The sequence below is a fragment of the Choloepus didactylus genome, chromosome 23 (genome assembly GCF_015220235.1).
Source record: "Choloepus didactylus isolate mChoDid1 chromosome 23, mChoDid1.pri, whole genome shotgun sequence".
NCBI lineage: Eukaryota > Metazoa > Chordata > Mammalia > Pilosa > Megalonychidae > Choloepus > Choloepus didactylus.
This window is the reverse complement of record NC_051329.1, coordinates 21,915,221-21,935,910: the sequence shown is the minus strand read 5'-3', so window position 1 is coordinate 21,935,910 and position 20,690 is coordinate 21,915,221. Positions and strand designations below refer to the sequence as shown.

At 40.9% G+C, this 20,690-nt stretch overlaps 1 pseudogene; it reads left to right on the top strand.

The window, feature by feature from the left end:
- Positions 1-15,220: 15,220 nt before the first annotated feature.
- Positions 15,221-15,906, top strand: LOC119519628 (annotated as a pseudogene).
- Positions 15,907-20,690: the final 4,784 nt, after the last annotated feature.

The window sequence follows — 20,690 nt, the reverse complement described above, 5'->3', positions numbered from 1 at the left end:
TGCTATAATTCCTTGTCATTTCACCAGTGCACAGGGAGCTGCCACTGACAAAACTGACCCAAATGATCATTCACCCACTTTTTTATGCAGAAATCAAGGCTCTCCTGGCACAGCTGAGGAAAAGGCTGGGGAAGGACAAAGAGCCAGCCACCCAACTTTGATTCTTTCAAAGTAGAAAATTGAAAACAAAAGCCCTGCTGTGACGGGTGCAGTCCCACCCTGTGCCTTTGCCTCTGTGTTCCCGTCACCTGAGGTGCTTCCGCTGCCCCCACCCTAACCCCCTGCCAGATCTAACCTCATCCGGCACCTGCTCCATGCTAGATGCAGTGCTGAACTCTTTATGTGCACTACCTCATTTAACCCTGATAAGACAGCTGACATTGTGACCACAGTAGATTGAATTGTGTCCCCCAGAAAAGATTAATCTGAATCCATGTTCTTGTGGGTGTGAACCCTTCAGTATCTTTGACTATGTTAAGGTGAGTCAGGATGTGAACTCACTTGTAAACAGGATCTTTGAAGGTGTGGCCAATTGAATCAAGGTGGGCCTTAATCCGTATTACTAGAGGCCATATACAGAGAATTCAGAATCATTGAAGCCAGAAAGGAGAGGATTTCGCCATGGATCAGAGGGCTGAGATACAAGCCAAGGAACTCTGAGGATTGCCAGCAGCCAGCACCAGAACGCTACAGACTCCAGGGGAAAGCAAGCCTTGACGATGCTTTGATTTTAGACCTCTTCTAGCCTCAAAACCATGAGCTGGTAAATTCCTATTTGTGGTATTTGTGATAGCAGCTCCAGCAAAGTAAGACAGTGCCCATTGTACAGGCAGGTGGGCAGAGACTCAGGAAGGCCAAAGAACTTGCCCAGGTCATGCTGGTCTGGAGTCAGGCTCAGCCCTCCACTCCACAAGCTCTGCTGGAGACCAGGACCCTCTTTCCTGCAGATGCCTCTTCCCTCTGAAGCACCCACCCTGAACCATGCCTCGAGTGGATGCTAAAGACTTAATCCTGAACTACCGGAAAATGGACGCACTTGTTGGAGTGATGGGGGACAGGAGTCTCAGACATGTCCTGGCCACAGAATCCCTCTACTTGTCTTTTTTTTTTTTTTTAATTAAATTCAGTTTTATTGAAATACATTCACACACCATACAATCATCCATGGTATACAATCCATTGTCCATAGTATGATAACATAGTTATGCGTTCATCACCACAATCGTATCTCTGAACATTTTCCTTACATCAGAAAGAACCAGAACAAGAATAAAAAATAAAAGTGAAAAAAGAACACCCAAATCATCCCCCCATCCCACCCCATTTGTCCTTTAGTTTTTATCCCCATTTTTCTACTCATCCATACACTAGATAAAGGGGGTGTGATCCACAAGGTCTTCACAATCACACTGTCACCCCTTGTAATCTACATTATTATATAATTGTCTTCAGGAGTCCAGACTGCTGGGCTGGAGTTTGGTAGTTTCAGGTATTTACTTCTAGCTATTCCAATACATTAAAACCTAAGAGGTGTTATCTATATAGTGCATAAGAATGTCCACCAGAGTGACCTCTTCACTCCATTTGAAATCTCTCAGCCACTAAAACTATTTCGTCTCATTTTGCATCCCTCTTTTGGTCAAGAAGATACTCTCAGTCCCACGATGCCGGGTCCACATTCATCCCCGGGAGTCATATTCTGCATTGCCAGGGAGATTTACAACCCTGGGAGTTGGGTCCCACGTAGGGGGGAGGGCAGCGAGTTCACCTGTCGAGATGGCTCAGTTAGAGAGAGAGAGGGCCACATCTGAGCAACAAAGAGGTACTCAGGGGGAGACTCTTAGGCACAACTACATGCAAGTTTAGACTCTCCTTTGCGGTAACGAGCTTCATCAGGGCAAGTCCCATGATCGAGGGCTCAGCACATCAAACCGCCAGTCCCAATGTTTGTGACAACATCCACACCAGTGCAGGTGAGGATGTCCAACACATCCGCACCTCCCCCTAGATCCTCGGGGCTGGGGAGGGGGAGGCTGTAAATATGTTTTTTATTATCTGCCCACATTACTCTGGGATGTGTCACTATTTCACTCCAGCCTATACTAACCTACCGTATCTCACTTCCTATTCAAAGTTCCATGCAATTGTGGTGTTTGAACAAATCGACTGTAGAGTTGTACTGTTTAGAAAATTTAGATCCTGTACCAAATAAATATCTCTTCCCTTGGTCTCACACGGAAGTTGAAGTTTTAAAACACAATCAGTTTCAACCTTTACCCTTTGGCTTGGCTTGCCCTGGTCTTCACCAGACCTGCTTCATTCATATCACTAATTGAAGTCTGGGCTCTTTTTCAGCTTTTTTTTTTTTTTTTGACAGTGGCTGTATGCACTAATACTGACATTCATATCTGCCGAGCTCTAGCTCTGAGTTTCAGGTGTCTCAGAGATGTGCATTGTTCCAAAGACCAATCAGGTTATATGCTAGGGGATCAGCATCTCAAAGTTTAGAGATAGGCATTACAATTCAGGGTTAGAGTTAACTGCTGTAAGAGCTACAATCTAGGGATTATTACAATTATTATGTCCACGTTAGGCTATGTTCTAAGATTCAATTCTGAGTTTACACATTGTAGTTAGTCCATATTGGTGAGGCATCATCCCTCTCACCATGTTTTCTCCAACACTTTTACTCCTATATATATATTTTCCTACAATTTTATAGAGTTATATTCACATACCATACATTTATCCACAGTGTACGATCAGTTGTTCATGGTATCATCATAAAGTTGTATATTTATCACCACAGTCAGCACTTGAACATATTGATTACTACAAGAAAAATTGTTTTTTTTTTCTTAGCAATAAGAAAAAAATGATAAAAAGAAAAATGACATGTCATACAATACAATATACTAGTAAGGACAGCAAATAACACCACTACCAAGAATCCCATATTCCTCCCCTATATCCCCCTCATATACATTTAGCATTGGCATATTGCCTTTGTTACATTTAATGGAGGTATATTACAATGTTACTGTTGACCATAGACTCCAGTTTGCTTTGATTATGTTTTTTCCTGAATACCATCTCAACTCTCTACATGGTTGACATCCATTTGTTTTCCCACATGCAAAAACATTTTTATATTTGTATATTTAGTAACAGTCATTGGCCACTCCAGTTTTTGCCAAGTTATACAGTCCCAGTCTTTATCATCTATCTTTACCTCTGGTGTCATACATTCCCCTATCCCACCTCTTTCAGCTTTACTCACAGACATCTTTGGTCAGTGTACTTACAATACTGTGCTACCATCACACAGTATTATGCTATCTATTTCTGGATCTGTGCAATCAATCCTAAACATTCTGTAGTCCTTCAGCATCAAATGGCTGATCTCTGCCCTCTTTCTATCTCCTGGTCGCCTGTGTTGTCAGCTTTTACCTCCCAAAGTTTGTTCATTAATGTCTGTTCATATTAGTGAGACCATACAGAATCTGTCCTTTTGTTTCTGGCTAACTTCACTCAACATAATGTCCTCAAGGTTCATCCGCATTATTACATGATCCATATCTTTGTTCTGTCTTACAGCTGCATAATATTCCATCATGTGTATATACCACAGTTTGTTTATCCACTCGTCCTTTGATGGACATTTGGGCTGTTTCCATCTCTTGGCAATTGTGAATAATGCTGCAATAAACATTGGTTTACAAATGTCTGTTTGTGTCTTAAGTTTCAGTTCCTCTGAGTATATACCTAGCAATGGAATAGCTGGGTCATATGGCAAATCTATATTTAGCTTCCTGAGGAACCTCCACACTGTCTTCCAGAGTGGTTGCACCATTCTACATTCCCACCAACAATGAATAAGTGTGCCTCTTTCTCCACATCCTCTCCAGCATTTGTCATTTTCTGTTTTTTGGATAATGGCCATTCTGGTAGGTATGAGATGATATCTCATTGTGGTTTTGATTTGCATTTCCTTAATAGCCAGTGAAGTTGAGCATTTTTTCATATGTTTTTGAGCCATTTGTATTTCCTCTTCAGAAAAATGTCTGTTCATGTCCTTTGCCCATTTTTTAATTGGATTGTTGTCTTTCTGTTATTGAGATGCAGGATTCCTTTATATATTCGGGATATTAAACCCTTATCTGATATGTGGTTTCCAAATATCATCTCCCATTGTGTAGGTTGCCTTTTTACTGTTTTGACAAAGTCCTTTGATGTACAAAAGTGTTTAATTTTGACGAGATCTCGTTTGTCTTTTGTTCTTTGGTTGCTCGCGCCTTGGGTGTGAGGTCGAAGAAGCCACCTCCTATCACAAGATCTTTAAGATATTGCCCTACATTTTCTTCTAAGTGTTTTATGGTCTTGGTGCTAATGTTTAGGTCTTTGATCCACTTTGAGTTAATTTTGGTATAAGGTGTGAGATGGACATCCTCTTTCATTCTTTTGGAAATGGATATCCAGTTCTCCAAACACCATTTATTGAACAGGCTGCTCTTTCCCAGTTGCTTCAGCTTCACTGCCTTATCAAAGATCAGTTGTCCATAGATGCGAGGGTCTACTTCTGAACACTCAAATCGATTCCATTGATCAGTATATCTGTCCTTATGCCAGTACCGTGCTGTTTTGAGCACTGTAGCTTTGTAATATGCTTCAAAGTCAGGTAGTGTGAGACCTCCCACTTCATTCCTCTTTCTCAAGATATTTTTGGCTATTCGAGGCACCTTACCCTTCCAAATAAATTTAGTTATTGGTTTTTCTATTTCTGTAAAGTAAGTTGTTGGGATTTGAATTGGTATTGCATTGAATCTGTAAATCAGTTTAGGTAAAATTGCCATCTTAACTATATTTAGTCTTCCAATCCATGAACATGGTATGTTCTTCCATTTTTTTAGGTCTTGTTCAATTTCTTTTAGCAGTTTCTTATAGTTTTCTATGTAAAGGTCTTTTGTGTCCTTGGTTAAGTTTATTCCTAAATACTTGATTCTTTTGGTTGCTATTGTAAATGGGATTTTTTTCTTGATTTCCTCCTCTTGTTACACGTTACTTGTGTATAGGAACACTACAGATTTTTGCATGTTGATCTTGTAGCCTGCTACTTTGCTGTATTCATTGACTAGTTCTAGTAACTTTGCTGTAGATTTTTCTGGATTTCCTACATACAGAATCATGTCATCTGCAAATAGTGAAAGTTTTACTTCTTCCTCTCCAATTTGGATGCCTTTTATTTCTTTTTCTTGCCTAATTGCTCTAGCTAGAACCTCCAGCACAATGTTGAATAACAACGGTGATAGTGGGCATCCCTGTCTTGTTCCTGATCTTAGAGGAAAAGCTTTCAGTCTCTCCCCATTGAGTGTGATGTTAACTCTGGGTTTTTCATATATTGCCTTTATCATATTGAAAAAGTTTCCTTCTATTCCTATCCTTTGAAGTGTTTTCATCAGGAAAGGACGTTGAATGTTGTCAAATGCCTTTTCTGCATCAATCGAGATGATCATGTGGTTCTTCTGCTTTGATTTATTGATGTGGTGTATTACATTAATTGATTTTCTTGTGTTAAACCAGCCTTGCATACCTGGAATAAATCCCACCTGGTCGTGGTGTATAATTCTTTTAATGTGCTGCTGGATTCAATTTGTGAGTATTTTGTTGAGGATTTTTGCGTCTATATTCATTAAAGAAATTGGTCTATAATTTTCTTATTTTGTAGTATCTTTGGTTTTGGTATTAGGGTGATGTTGGCTTCATAGAAAGAGTTAGGTAGCTTTCCCTCTTCAATTTTTTTGAAGAGTTTGAGCAGGATTGGTACTAATTCTTTCTTGAATGCTTGGTAGAATTCACATGTGCAACCATGTGGTCCTGGGCTTTTCCTTTTTGGGAGCTTTTTGATGACTGACTCAATCTCTTTACTTGTGATTTGTTTGTTGAGGTCATCTATTTCTTCTTGAGTTAATGTTGGTTGTTTATGCTTTTCTAGGAAGTTGTCCATTTCATCTAAGTTGTCTAGTTTATTAGCATATAGTTGCTCATAGTATCTTCTGATTATCTCCTTAATTTCTGCAGGGTCGGTAGTTATATTTCCTTTCCCTTTTCTGATTGTGTTTATTTGCATCTGCTCTCTCTTTTTTTTTTTTTTTTTTTTTTTTTTTTTGTTAGCCTAGCCAGCGGTCCATCGATTTTATTGATTTTCTCAAAGAACCAACTTCTGGTTTTGTTGATTCTCTCTATTGTTTTCCTGTTCTCAATTGCATTTATTTCTGCTCTAATCTTTGTTATTTCTACCCTTCTGCTTGCTTTGGGGTTAGTTTGCTGTTCTTTCTCTGATTCCTCCAGGTGAGCAGTTAACTCTTCAATTTTTGCTCTCTCTTCTCTTTTAATATAGCATTTAGGGCAATAAATTACCCTCTCAGCACTGTCTTTGCTGCATCCCATAAGTTTTGATAAGTTGTGTTTTCATTGTCATTTTCCTCGAGGTATTTACTAATTTCTCTTGTAATTTCTTCCTTTACCCACTGGTTTTCTAAGAGGGTGTTGTTTAGCCTCCATATGTTTGTGAATTTTATGACCTTCTGCCTTTTACTTATTTCCAACTTCATTCCATTGTGGTCTGAGAAAGTGTTTTGTATAATATCAATATTTTTAAATTTGTTGAGAGTTGCTTTGTGACCCAGCATGTGGTCTATCCTAGAGAATGTTCCATGAGCACTTGAGAAAAAAGTGTATCCTGCTGTTGTTGGATGTAGTATTCTATAGATATCTGTCAAGTCTAGTTCATTTATCATACAATTCAACATCTCTGTTTCTTTAGTGATCCTCTGTCTAGATGTTCTGTCCATTGATGAGAGTGGTGTATTGAAGTCTCCAACTATTATTGTAGAGGTATCTGTTTCTCCTTTCAGTGATCACAGTGTTTGCCTCATGAATTTTGGGGCATTCTGGCTTGGTGCATAAATATTTATGATTGTTATGTTTTCTTGATGAATTGACCCTTTTATTAATATATAGTGTCCTTCTTTGTCTCTTTTAATTGTTTCGCTTTTGAAGTCTAACTTGTCTGATATTAATATAGCTACTCCCGCTTTTTTCTGGTTGTTGTTTGCATGAAATATCTTTTTCCAACCTTTCACTTTCAGTCTATTTTTGTCCTTGTGTCTAAAGTGAGTTTCTTGTAGACAGCATATAGATGGGTCCTGTTTTTTAATCCATTCTGCCAGTCTGTGTCTTTTTATTGGGGAGTTTAATCCATTTACATTTAGTGTTATTACTGTAAGGGCAGTACTTTCTACTACCATTTTGCTTTTTGGAATTTATATGTCATATCTTATTTTTTCCTCTCCTTTTACCTTTCTTGATAATCTTCATTTCTGCACTCTTCTCCAACTCTCTCTCTCCTGTATTTTTCTATCAGCCTGTAGCACTCCCTTTAGTATTTCTTGTAGTGCTGGTCTCTTATTCACAAACTCTCTCAGGGTCTGTTTGTCTGAAAATGTTTTAATCTCTCCCTCATTTTTGAAGGAAAGTTTTGCTGGATATAGAATTCTTGGTTGGCAGTTTTTCTCTTACATTATCTTAAATATATCATGCCACTGTCTTCTTGCCTCCATGGTTTCTGCAGAGAAATCTGTACATAGTCTTATTGACCTTCCCTTGTATGTGATGGATCGCTTTTCTCTTGCTGCTTTCAGAATCCTCTCTTTGTCTTTGACATTGGACAATCTGACCAGTAAGTGTCTTGGAGTAGGTCTATTGGGATCTTTTCTATTTGGGGTACGTTGTACTTCTTGAATCTCTAATTTTCTGTCCTTTATAAGAGTTGGGAAATTTTCAGTGAATATGTCTTCTCTTACTCTTTCTGCCCCTTTTCCCCTCTCTTCTCCTTCTGGGATACCCATAACACGTATATTTGTGTGTTTCATGTTGTCACTCAGCTCCCTAAGACCCTGCTCATATTTTTCCTTTTTTTTCACCATCTGTTCTTTTGTGTGTATGAATTCGAATGACCTGTCTTCCAGTTCACTGGTCCTTTCTTCTGCCTGTTCAAATCTACTGTTGTGTCCTTCCATTGTGTTTTTCATCTCCTCCATTGTGGCCTTCATTCCCATGAGTTCTGCCATTTGTTTTTTTAAGTTTATGCATTCTTCTTTATGGTCAGCCAGTGTCTTCTTTATATCCTTCAGCTCTTTTGCTATATCTTCCTTCATTTCATCAAATTTTGTTTAGCATTAGTTGCCTCCAATCCTGTATCTCAGCTGAGCTATTAGTTTGTTCCTTTGGCTGGTCCATGTTTTCATGATTCCTGGTATGGCTTATTATCTTAAGTTGTCTAGGCATCTGGTTTTCTTGATTAGTTTATTTTAGAGCTTGTTTTCTGTCTTTTACCTAGTGGTTTTCTTGTTGGTTGGCTTTGCTCTCTGGCCTCTGTTATTCAGTTCAACTTATTCTAGACCTCTAACTTAGGTTCTATTTAGTTGATCAGAATTTTTCCCCCCTTGTTTTTTCTGTTTCTTGCTCTGCCTCTATGTAACCTTTTTGTGAGTGGGTCTCCTCAGATATGTCGACCCTAGTCAGATTTTCCCAGTCTAGTGAGGCCCTGGTCTCATTGTGAGGATATGGAGTTTTCCTGAGAATGAGACCCTCCTATGAGGCCTTTAGAATTGGTGCTTTTCCTCTCCTGTCCAGCAGGTGGCGCTTGCCAGCCTGCAGCTCCCCAACCAGTGTAGGGAGGTATGTAGACTTTAGTTCTCCTGGTGACTCTGATCCTGTCAGGGGCGTGGCTGACTGAAGCCGGAATCTGGATTCCAGCCCCTGGGGTCTGAGTTCCCAAAAGGAGGGCTACCAGTTGAGCTGGACCTCCCTCCACTCTCCCAGTCCTCAGAACTCCAGTTATCTCTCAGGGGCACTATTCCCTTCTTCCCTCTCCTCTTTGGGACCTCTCCAGGTAGCTTCCTTGGTCAGCAATGTTCACTGCGATCTCAGCTTTTCCTCCAATTCCAGACTTGCGTCCGATGTGTAACTGGTTACTGGAGACCCCGAAAGCACTGTTCCATATAGTTCTTGGGTAATTGCCAGCTGCTCTAGGGGAGAGACGAAATTCTGCTCCTCACCACTCCACCATCTTGCCCCGCCTTCCCTCTACTTGTCTTTACTAAATAAATATTTTCCTTCCAAACAGACAAGACTTTAATGTTCCTTTTTTATTATAAAAGGAGTTTGCAAACTTCTTAAAAACACAGATAATACACAAAGGTGTAGAGAAAAGGTGCACTTCACCATCCCGAGATTTGTTGGCGTGAGTATTGATCGAGCTGGATGTGAAGATGGGTCTGCTCACATGAAGCACAGCTCCTTCCATCCTGTTTTCTCTGCAGAGTCACACAATACACATTTTTAAATAGAGCCATCTTATAGAAATGATGTATGTCTTTTTATTTGTATTTGTTATTGGAAAACATGTTGTGGGTGCATGTGTTTTTCGTTTTCTAAATAGTGGGGTGCCTCAGATTTCCTTCTGTCTGTTATCTTCTTCATGGCACTGTGCTTCCAAGATCCACCTGTGATGTTATGTCTAAATCTAGGACTGCTGCAGGGTACTCCCTGGTGTGCATCCGCCACATTTTACTCATCTGTTTTTTCAGGGACAGGCACTCAGATGGCCCCAACTTGCTGTCACCACAGACAGCGTGTTGAGAGAGAACTTCCCTAGAGTAGATCGCTGGGTTATGGGCACATGGACTCAACCATGCAGAATGGCCATCCCTGGCTGTCCCTCAAGTCAGTACCCTCATGTGATGCAATTGTCAGCAAGCATCTGCTGACCAACCCCACCTGGGTCCCACTGCATCAGGACCCTCCCCACTCTCTGCTCAGGATCATTTCTGAAAAGCCAAAGGTTCCATATTTATGTGTAAAGGTCCTAATAGCTGTGTGGTATCTGCTACTTCTTCAGGACTACTGTGGCTCTCAGCCTGGTTGTCCTCACTTGTTCAATGAGGGTGTTGGAATAAATTGGTCATCCAGAAAGTCAACAAAGCAGGAGGCGTCAGAAGATCTTGGGCTTGAATCCTAGCTCTGCCACTTACCAATTCTGTGCTGCTGGGCAAATATCTTTACCTCTCAGAGCCTCAGCTTCCTCATCTTTACAGTGAGGACATACAGTGCCTGCCCCTTAGGGATCTTGTAAGAACTAAATGAGATCCTGCATAAGAACCTCTTAGCACCATGCCTGGCAACATATGCCAGTCATTCTTATTGCTGTTGATGTTAATGTTGATAATGGTTGTGATAACAGCAGCAACGTTATCTCCATGTTTGACCATCAACCATCCTGGGATAATTATAGTGGCATTATTGCCTTTCATCTCTGTCACTACCCTTTCATTGTACCTCCTTGAGAAGACAGTGCTGTGTGACAGACCTGAAGTCTGAACAATAAGCATTCAGAAGATTCACCAAGTCTCCTCTGCTGAATCTCTGTCTGTGGGTTCAAACCATGAACCATGCTATTGGATTTCTATACTATCCTCTCCCCTGTCCCTCCTGCTAACATTTTGTAAAGGCTGATGAGTTGAACAAACAACACATTTTCCTCAGTAAGTACCAGTCTTTGATCTAACCCCATCAGGCTTTAGCTAGGTTGACATTTATATTTAGATACAGGCACTCAGTTTTTATTTTGTAACTTCCATCTGGGCCTCACTCTAATGGAACAGTATATCTCACTTTCATGGAGTGGCTGTATGCCTGGCTGTGGATTGATTTTTCCTAAATCATTCTCCAGACTGAATTCCAGTTTTTAGTATATACATGTATTGTTATATTCAACAAATATTTATTGAGCAACTACTATTGGCCTGACATTGTGCTGAGCTGGAATAAAACAGATAATGTTCTCCGGGAACATAAAGCCCACAGGGAAAGACAGATATTAAACAACTAGTTACACAAGTAATAAGTTCATATAAATGGTCATAAATGACTTAAAGAGAATAAATATAGGATGATATGATATCATATTACAAGGGCAGCTGTGATTATATTTTATATTATATGTATGTTAATATATACTCACACAAATAGTATGGAAGAAGACATTCCAAATGTGAATGTTGATTTTCTTTGAATGGTGAGTGCATTGTATAGGACTATTAGAAAAGTCTAGGGGTAATGGCTTCAGGTGTATTTGCATCCAGGTGCTCAGCCTATGTCAGAAATCCATCTCTCTACATCCCTCAGCTTTTCTTTCTTCTGTAGATTTGGCCTTATTCTCAGGCAGGCTTTCCACAGTCTGTGGCAAGAATGACCATTATCCGTTCCCAGGCTCTCTGCAACTGAGGAAAAGCAGAGAGGAAAAAATCCTCTTTCCCAATGATTGCAGCAGAAATTCTAGGCAGGGCTGTTACGAACTGGATGTGGTTGTGTACCGTTCCCTGAACTGTCACTGTGGCAAGGGCTGTGATGCTCTGACGGCCATTCTGGGTCATATCCTCCACCCTCACCACTACCAGCCTGGACATAGGGTCACCCTACCCTGATTAGACGGGTCAAGAGTCGGGGATGTATGGTTTCCCAGAGCAAAATTTGAGTACAATTACTAAATATAGGAGGAAGAGCTGTTGGTAGAGATAAACCTGACATGTTTCCCTCGGGGAATTTTCGGGTGATTTTTAATTTTCTTTTTACTTATTCATTTATTTTTGCCTGTCTGCATTTTCTAAATTTCTACAATGAACATGAATTACTTGCAGTTTTCTTAAGTTATTAAAAAGAAACCCAAAGCTATTGAGAATGGAATTTGGACACAAATGTGACCTGGCTTTATTCCAGGCTGATAATGGCTTTCTGTTATCCCTTCCAGGTACGATTTGCATTTTAACCAGAGTCAAAATGCTGTGACTCCAAGGAGAGTGTAATGAAGGAATTTAGGGCACCGAGGAAGACCACGAGGTCCCAAGGCTGTTGTCTTCCTCGCTGGGACTATATTGCCATGACATCTTGTCAGCCTCAAAGAGTTTTCGTGAGGACTAAATCAGCACCCTTGGAAGGGGCATTTCTTCTCTGAATCTCAGTTTCTTCACCTGTGAAAGCGGGATGATAACAGAACCTTCCCTACAGGACTGCCGAGGGGATTAATGAGATAAAACAGGTACAGCACCTCATCCTACACAACAGTCACCCCCATTCCCTCCCTTCTATAGGGCACTCTTCTCAGACAAGTGTGTGGGGAAACGGGGTACCTCGGGTTTGGGACTGAGATAATCTGAATTCAAAGCCTGCTCTGCCATTTACTAGCTGTGTGGGCTTTGGCAAGTCATGCAACTTCATTGCACCTCAGTTCTCTCATCTGTAAAATGGGGACAGAATTACCTACCTTACAGAGTTGTTGAGAGGGTCTAACAGGGTATCATTTAATAAAACAGCATAGTGCTTAATGGGCCCTGAATAAATATTTTCTCATTCTAGTCCCAGTTGGTTTTGTCCCAATGCTTTCAGGAAAGGAGGCATTAATAGAAATCATAGTCATGTGTGTTTAGAGACTGTGACTTTCATAAATATATTTACATGTGTAATTGTGATCATTATATAATGCAAGGTGAAGAGAGCAAATTCACACAGAGTCAGCGTGTTCATAGCCTGTGATTTGTAAAAATACTGATTTTTTTTTCTATTTAAAACAAAATAATATGTCTGGCTATGCTAAATTACTAAAGGTGTTCACTGATGGAAATTTTCTTAAATATGTTGCACCATGTCCATCAATCCACCCGTGCAACATATAATGGCCACTGTGTGCCAAGCCCTTGTCTTGGATGCTGAGCACATAGTCAGCCTGTTATGTTCTATAGAGCACAAATGAGAGAACGTTTCTTTGCACAGCTCATAATAGAATCATCATAAATCCTCTCTATCCCCAACTGTGCCTTCATCAAGGTGACTACTCTGGTGATAGCCTGGGGGGCCATTTTCTGCAAACAGATTGTATCATAACTGTGAGAAAGGTTTCAGTTGTAAGGATGACAGTTTTATGGCCCATAGACCCCCACAACTGGAGCCATCTGGACTCTTAAAAGCATGATAATGCAGCATCATAAGCAGCCCTTCACATGAAACACACAGTATTTCATGAGATTTAGACTAGGGGTTTGCCTTGGGGGAAGCAGTGAGGTCCAACAGCAACTGGGGTTCCTAAGATCTCAGGCTGGGCGATTGCTGTACAACCCCGGGCTGGTGACTCGCCTTCCCTGTGCTTCACTTTTCCACCTTAATGTCTCTAGTTTTCTCAGTGCAAAGCAAAGGGAGACTTGAAACAAGAGATTGTACACCTGTTTTTTGTTAAATACCACCCCAAGTCCCTTCTCTCAAACTCCCAGAGCTTCTTGCCTCCCCACCACCCCCAAGTTATGGAAGAGCGGGCTCACCAGTGACTGGGGTACAGTGTGTTCCCAGAGTGGCAGGGCCACTCCTAGCAGGGTCCTAAGTGATCTGTGTGAGGGGAAGACAGAGCTGCAGAAATGGCAAGGCACGCCAGGGGAACTAGCAAATTGTTCTTAAAGGCATGTCCTCCTCCTCCTTACCTCCAGCCCAGGTTTTCAGTGCCTGACCTGTGAGAGAAGTTGTCATTGAGGAAGACAGAATGTCCAGGGGCATTTCCAGGTCTGGATGGGGGTGGGCTTGGAGTGGTAGCTGGTTCAGAAATGAGCTCAATGGAGGAAGGGAGATTAAGGGTGACAGATGCAGCTGGCATTGCTGGGGCATCACCCCCACAGAGCAAGCAGATTAAAAAGAATAAGAAGATGTGGTCAGGCAGTTGTGGATACATGGCCACCCCCATGCCCTCTTCTGAGTCCAGGTAGGGAAACTTCGCAGCATGCATAGAAAACTTTGAAACATACGTATACTTTGGTCAAAGTATTTTACTTCTAGGAATTAATCCTAAGGTAAAAGTTGGACAACTGTACAAACTATAATATATGTATATAACTTATAATAGTGAAAACTTAAAAATAACCCAAATGCCTCACCAATGTTGGGATATATATCCCCATGTTGGGATATAGGCAGCTATTTTGTTTTTTTATGAGCATAGAATCCTGTCAGAAAAATGATAAGTGAAATAAAATGATGCCAGGGAACAAGCTTCACATTCACAGAACTCCTTTTTATTTTTCTCCATCTCTGTTTTTGCCCTCAGAGTAGGTCTTCTTGTTCTGTTTCTGGACCTCATTTTGTACAATGTCAGCATTCCCAGATCTTCCCTGGGGTTCCAAGCCCAGCTGGAAATCAGTGCTCTGTTTTCTGAACTGGTCTGTGCTATTTTTTGTTTTTTGTTTTTCATTGTCTGCCTAGTAATCCGGTGAGCTGTGTCTATGATTTAGGCCCCTTCTTGGTCTTGGAGCTTCCTGAGGGCTATATCTATGTGTAATTCATATCTGACTTCAAAGTGTGGGTAATGGTGGGGGAAGAAGTGATGTGTGATAAATTCTATAGCATGAGAGAGAAGTTTATATGAAGCACTGCAGCCAATTTCTATACCAAACATGTGGCTCTCACCCTGATGTTCTGGCTGTTGTTCCCTTGTATTCACTCTGTGCCCTCGTCAAGGTCAGCACCACCTCCCGCTCACTGGGAACAGGCACCTTCCTAGTGCCAGATCTTGGGCTCAAGAAAATTACCACTATAATGGGCGAGAGGCTTAGAAGTGTTTATCTTAAGTGAGAGAGGACCTTCTCTGTCTGCCTTGATGTAAGTTTTGGGTCTAGGCCGAGAATTCGCTCCCATATCCCAATCCCCGTTGCCAAGATCCCACAGAGCACCAGAGGAAACCACAGAAGATTTCAGAGAAGCAAATGTGGTATCTTCATATTGGAGGGGGCGTGTCCTCTGGCCCCTGGCTGGGAGGGCAGGCAGAGGAGCACAGCGACCCCTCTGGGCTGGGTGAGGAGCAGATCTAGGGGAGCAGTATCCTTAGGAAGAGTGGCAGGTGTCTCCAAGCCCCACAGTTAATTCTTACTCATCTGAAGACAGTTCCTAAATCCATTCCTGTATTCTTTTTAGTTGTACTCTTTCATATTTCCCCAATTATTACAAATGTAACATACATTCACTGTAAAAATCTAAGAAATCACAGATAAGTAGAAAGAGGAAATAGATTTTTAATTATTAATCCCATCACCCAGAGACAGCACTCTATTTAATTTTCTCTGCATGTTTTTACACACAGAAGTATTTAAATTTCATGTAATCAAAATATTCCCATATTGTATCTACAGTCTTCACTTGCTTTTTATTTGCTTAAAATATATTATGGGAGAGTGCGGTGTGAACATGGGGAAGCAAAAGAAAACAAGGAAGTATGCGACCATGAAGCGAATGCTTAGTCTCAGAGACCAGAGGCTTAAAGAAAAAGATAGATTAAAGCCTAAAAAGAAAGAAAAGAAAGATCCCAGTGCACTCAAGGAAAGAGAAGTGCCTTAACACCCTTCCTGCTTATTTTTCCAATATAATACACAACTGGGCCACCTTACCACATCCTGGTAGATACCAACTTTATCAACTTTTCCATTAAAGCCAAACTGGATTTAGTGCAGTCAATGATGGACTGTTTGTATGCCAAGTGTATCCCTTGTATAACTGACTGTGTAATGGCTGAAATTGAGAAATTGGGACAGAAGTATCAAGTGGCTCTAAGGATCGCCAAGGGTCCAAGATTTGAACAATTGCCATGCAGATGACTGTTTGGTACAGAGAGTAACTCAGCACAAGTGTCATATTGTGGCCACAGTTGACTGGGGCCTTAAGCGAAGAATTCGAAAGATCCCCGGAGTTCCTATCACGTACACTTCTAATCATGGGTACAACATTGAAAGAATGCCAGATGATTATGGAGCCCCTTGATTCTAGTCCTTACAAGACAAAGTTTCTCTGCCTTCCTTCGACTGACTTTTTCTGTTACATTAAACATTTTCTATTATGAAAAAAAATAATAAATAAATAAAATATATTATGAACATCATTTCATGTCATCAAATATCTGTAAACACATTGATTTTAATGACTGGATGGTGTTCCCCTGCAGGTAAGAGGAAACCCCTGAGCCCTGTGCACTTCAGATAAGATGTTCTACCCCCAGTCTCAGTCACCACAGGCAGGATGGAAGAGGGGGCCTTGGGACCCTATATGCCCCCAACAAAATCCCCACCCCTCTCCTTCCCTGTCTCCAAATGCTCAGTCTCACTTCCACTCTCTGCCTTGAGAACCTCAGAAATAATTTCATTTTCCCCTGCACCAGTTTGAATGTGTTATGTCCCCTAAAATGCCATTATCTTTGATGCAGTCTTGTGTGGGCAGATGTATTAGTGTTGATTAGATTATAATTCTTTGCATGTTTCCATGGAGATGTGATCCACCCAACCGTAGGTGATAACTCTGATTAGATAATTTCTTTCGAGGTGTGGCCCTGCCCATTCAGCATGGGCCTTGATTAGTTTACTAGAGCACTATATAAGCTCACACAGAAGGAGTGAGCTTGCTACAGCCAAGAAGGACACTTTGAAGAACGCACAGGAGCTGAGAGAGGAGCTGCAGCATACAGAGACATTTTGGAGGTGGCCTTTGAAAGCAGACTTCTGCTCCAGAGAAGCTAAGAGAGGACAAATACCCCAAGTCCAACTAAGAGTGACATTTTTGAGGAACTGCAGCCTAGAGAGGAACATCCTGGGAGAAAGCCATTTTGAAACCAGAACTCTGGAACAGACGCCAGCCACGTGCCTTCTCAGCTAACAGAGGTTTTCCGAACTCCATTGGCCATCCTCCAGTGAAGGTACCCAATTGTCAGTGCATAACTTTGGACACTTTATGGCCTTAAGACTGTAACTGTGTAACCAAATGACCCCCCTTTTATAAAAGCCAATCCGTTTCTGGTATTTTGCATCCCGGCAGCGTTAGCAAACCGGAACACCCCTTTATGTCTTTTCACACACGCCCCACCCACCCCCACCCCAAGAAACCCAGGACTCTCTGGTCATCCCTCAGAAGACTCTCTGAACAGGGAGGCAAACCATCCAGCAAACACATAGGCATTGCCTAATCCCCTTCCTGCTTTATTTTCCCCATGGTCCTTATCATCATCTGAATATATGTATGTATATATGTGTTTATATATGTATGTATGTCTGAATATGTGTGTGTGTTTGTCTTCAACAGTTAGGATATAAGCTTCATGAGGACAGATGTTTTTGTCTATTTTGGTTAATTTGGTGTTCCCAGTGCCTAAAACAGTGCCTGGCATGGGGTAAATGTACAATAGATATTTGTTTAACAGATGGATGATTTCACTATGATAAATAATGTTGCCATAAACATCCTTATAGCAAAATCTTTGCACTCATTGAGAATTATGTCCTTTTGATGAGTTTCCAGAAGTAGAATTTGCTGGGTCAAAGAATAAGCATCTTTTTTTTCAGGCACTTGAGCCTAAGTGACTTTAGAAATAAGTGATGTTTGTAAGACTGACAGCAAAAGAACGGTACATAAGGACTGTAGTCTAATTGATAAGGTTGTTTTCCAAAGAGGTAGAGGTAACAATTATGATATGCTATACATGTATACTGGAGTGGAACAATTAAATAAATGGTTGGCAGATAGTAGGAGCGAGGTTTCTCACTGTTGGAGTGGGAGTTTACATATAAACAAGGGGAGGAGGCAAGAATGGTCCATGTAGTAGTGGATTAGTGTTGGAGACATCAATGAGCTAATGTTTAGCTTAATATAGATACAGATTGTTACATGCAGAATTATCTGTAGATATATTATATTACACATATTTTGCCCTGTCAGCTCAGAGGATCTAAAAGAAATGATACCCCAATGCAACAAGCACATTTAATGCCCAGATTTTGGTTTCTAACACCATTCTCTGATAAATGGGACCCGGGCTCCTTGGAGAAATGGCTAATTCTATGAGTCAATAAATATAGAAAGTAACTCTGGAACATAATAAAGTAAGGAAATGCTTTTAAAAAAAAACAGAGGAGATATGTTTTAGTTTCCTAGGCTGCTCAAGCAAATATCATGAAATGGGTTGGGTTAAACAATGGGAATTTATTTGTTCATGGTTTAAGGCTGGAAAAATTCCAGATCACGGTGTCGTCAAGGTGATGCTTTCTTCCCAAAGGCCATTGTCTTCTGGCACTGGCTGCCGGCAGTTCTTGGTCTTTAGCTTGTCATATGGCAAGGCTCATGGCGGCCTCTCCTGGTCTCTCCCTTCTCTTCTGGGTTCCCTTGATATTCAACTTCTTGCTTCCTCCGTGGCTTTCTCTTTCTGTGTCTGAATTTCATTCCACTTGTAAAGGACTCCAGTAATAGGATTAAGACCCATCCTGATTGGGCTAGGCCACACCTTAACTGAAGTAACCTCATCAGAAGTTCTGACTTACAATGGATTCACACCCACGTGAATGGATTAGATTTAAGAACATGTTTTTCTGGGTACCTATAGCCTCAAACCACCACAGGGTATATGGCAGAGGAGCACAGGAACCAAATGAAAGAGCTCCTGATGGCCAAAGTTGGAACAATTTGAACAACAAAATAAACAAGGTAGCATTTGAATATAACCTAATATCCATAAGTCCATACTGATTCAAATATATGACTGAAAAATTAATAAGTGGGGAAGAAGAAACTGCTCTCCCATGCAGAAGAATTCCAAATAGTTTATGTAGATATCCGCCCCCACAAAAGAAAAGAGCATAACTCCCCATTCCTTGGATATGAGCTATACATAGTGACTTCCTTCCAAAGTGTACGCTATAGAGAGGGGAGGAGAGTAACTTTACAGTGGAGAAAGATAAACACTGCCTCAGCCAGGTGATCAAGGCCAATATCAACAGTTATAAATCATGTTGATAGTATATACTCTTGAAATGATGTCATGAAAATTGCATTTTACCTCTCTAGTCTTCCTCCCTTAAACCTGTAACCCCAGTCAGTTTATGAAAAACAAAACAAAACAAAAAACAAAAAACATCAGGCAAATCACAATAGAGGGACATTCTACAAAACACCTGACCAGTACTTCTCAGAATTGTCAAGGACAAAAGAAGGAAAGTTTATGAAATTATCACAGTCAAGTGGAGACTAAGGAGACATGACAACTGTATGTAATGTGCTGCCCTGGATAGGACTCAAAAAAAAAAAAATACATGGAGTTAAAAACTAAGGAAATCTGAACAAGATGACTAGTTAATAATAATGTATGGACATTGGTTCATTAGGTAAGATGATATTAAGGTGAGGTGTTACTAATAAGGGTGTGCTGGTTTGAATGTATTATGTACCCCCAAAAAGCCATGTTATTTTAGTCCAATCTTGTGGGTGGGATCTTTCAATTAGGTTATTTTCATGGAGATGTGACCCATCCAATTGTGGGTGGGACCTTTTGATTATATAATTTCCATGGAGATGTGACCCCGCCAATTCAAGTTGGGTCTTAATTAGTTTACTGGAGTCCTTAAGAGAGCTTAGGGAGGGAGAGAGAGCTCAGAGCTGACACAGACCCAGACATTTAGAGGTGCTAAGCTAAGAGATGAAGCGCAGAGTTTACCCCAGAGAAGCTAAGTGAGAACCCACAGACGCTTAAGAAGAAAGCCATGGGAATAAGAAGCTGCAAGCAATACAACCCTGGAGCAAAGAACCAGCAGATGCCAGCCATGTGCCTTCCCAGCTGACAGAGGTGTTCCAGACGCCATCAGCCTTTTCCTCAGAGAAGGTATCTATCTCTTGGTGCCTTAATTTGGACATTTTCATGGCCTTATAATGTAAATTTGAGAACTAATAAACCCACATCATAAAAGCCAGTCCATTTCTGTTATATTGCATTTCCGGCAGCTTTAACAAACCGTAACAAGGGGAAGGTGGGTGTGGGATATATGGGAACTCTCTGTAATATCTTCTCAATATTTCCATCATTCTAAAACAGTCTAAAAAAATAAAGTCTATTTAAACAAATGTCATTGCCAATTGGATATAGATGAAATATGGTATCTTAAGTTTTCCTTAATTTGCCTTTCTTTGTTTACTGACATGCTGAAGCCTTTCTATGTGCTTGTTGGCTACTTACATTTCTTCTTCTGTGGATTGCCTCTCATCATGTGCCATTAATGTTTTGTGATTATTTGTTATGTACCTTATGTTAGTCATAGTTAACCGACTCAGTCTAATTGAACTATCACAACCTTGTGAAGTGAGTACTATTTAACATCCATTTTACATATGAGGAAATGGAGTCTCAGAGAGGCTATATAATTCACCCAAATTCACAGTCAGTGAGTTGTATGCCTCGGCTTTGAACACATGTTTGTTTGACTCCAGAATTCCCTAACCGCTGTGCTATACTGCGAAGTTCCAAGTGATGTTATTGGCCAGTGGGAGGGGAGGAAATAAGGGCAGCTAGTTGGTGTCCAGTGACAACCAGTTGTGACAATGCTCCAAAGAGGGGCACCATAGCAGCCAAACAACAAGCTGGCCAGCTCTGATCATCAGACAAAGGGTTGGGATCATCACAGCAATCCAAATAAGCCATAGCCAGTGGGCAGAGAAGTTCTCTGTGTGGCTGCTGTGAGAAATGTCTTCTGAGGCCACTATCCTGAGCTGAGGGACTCGAATAGGTCACTCCAGAC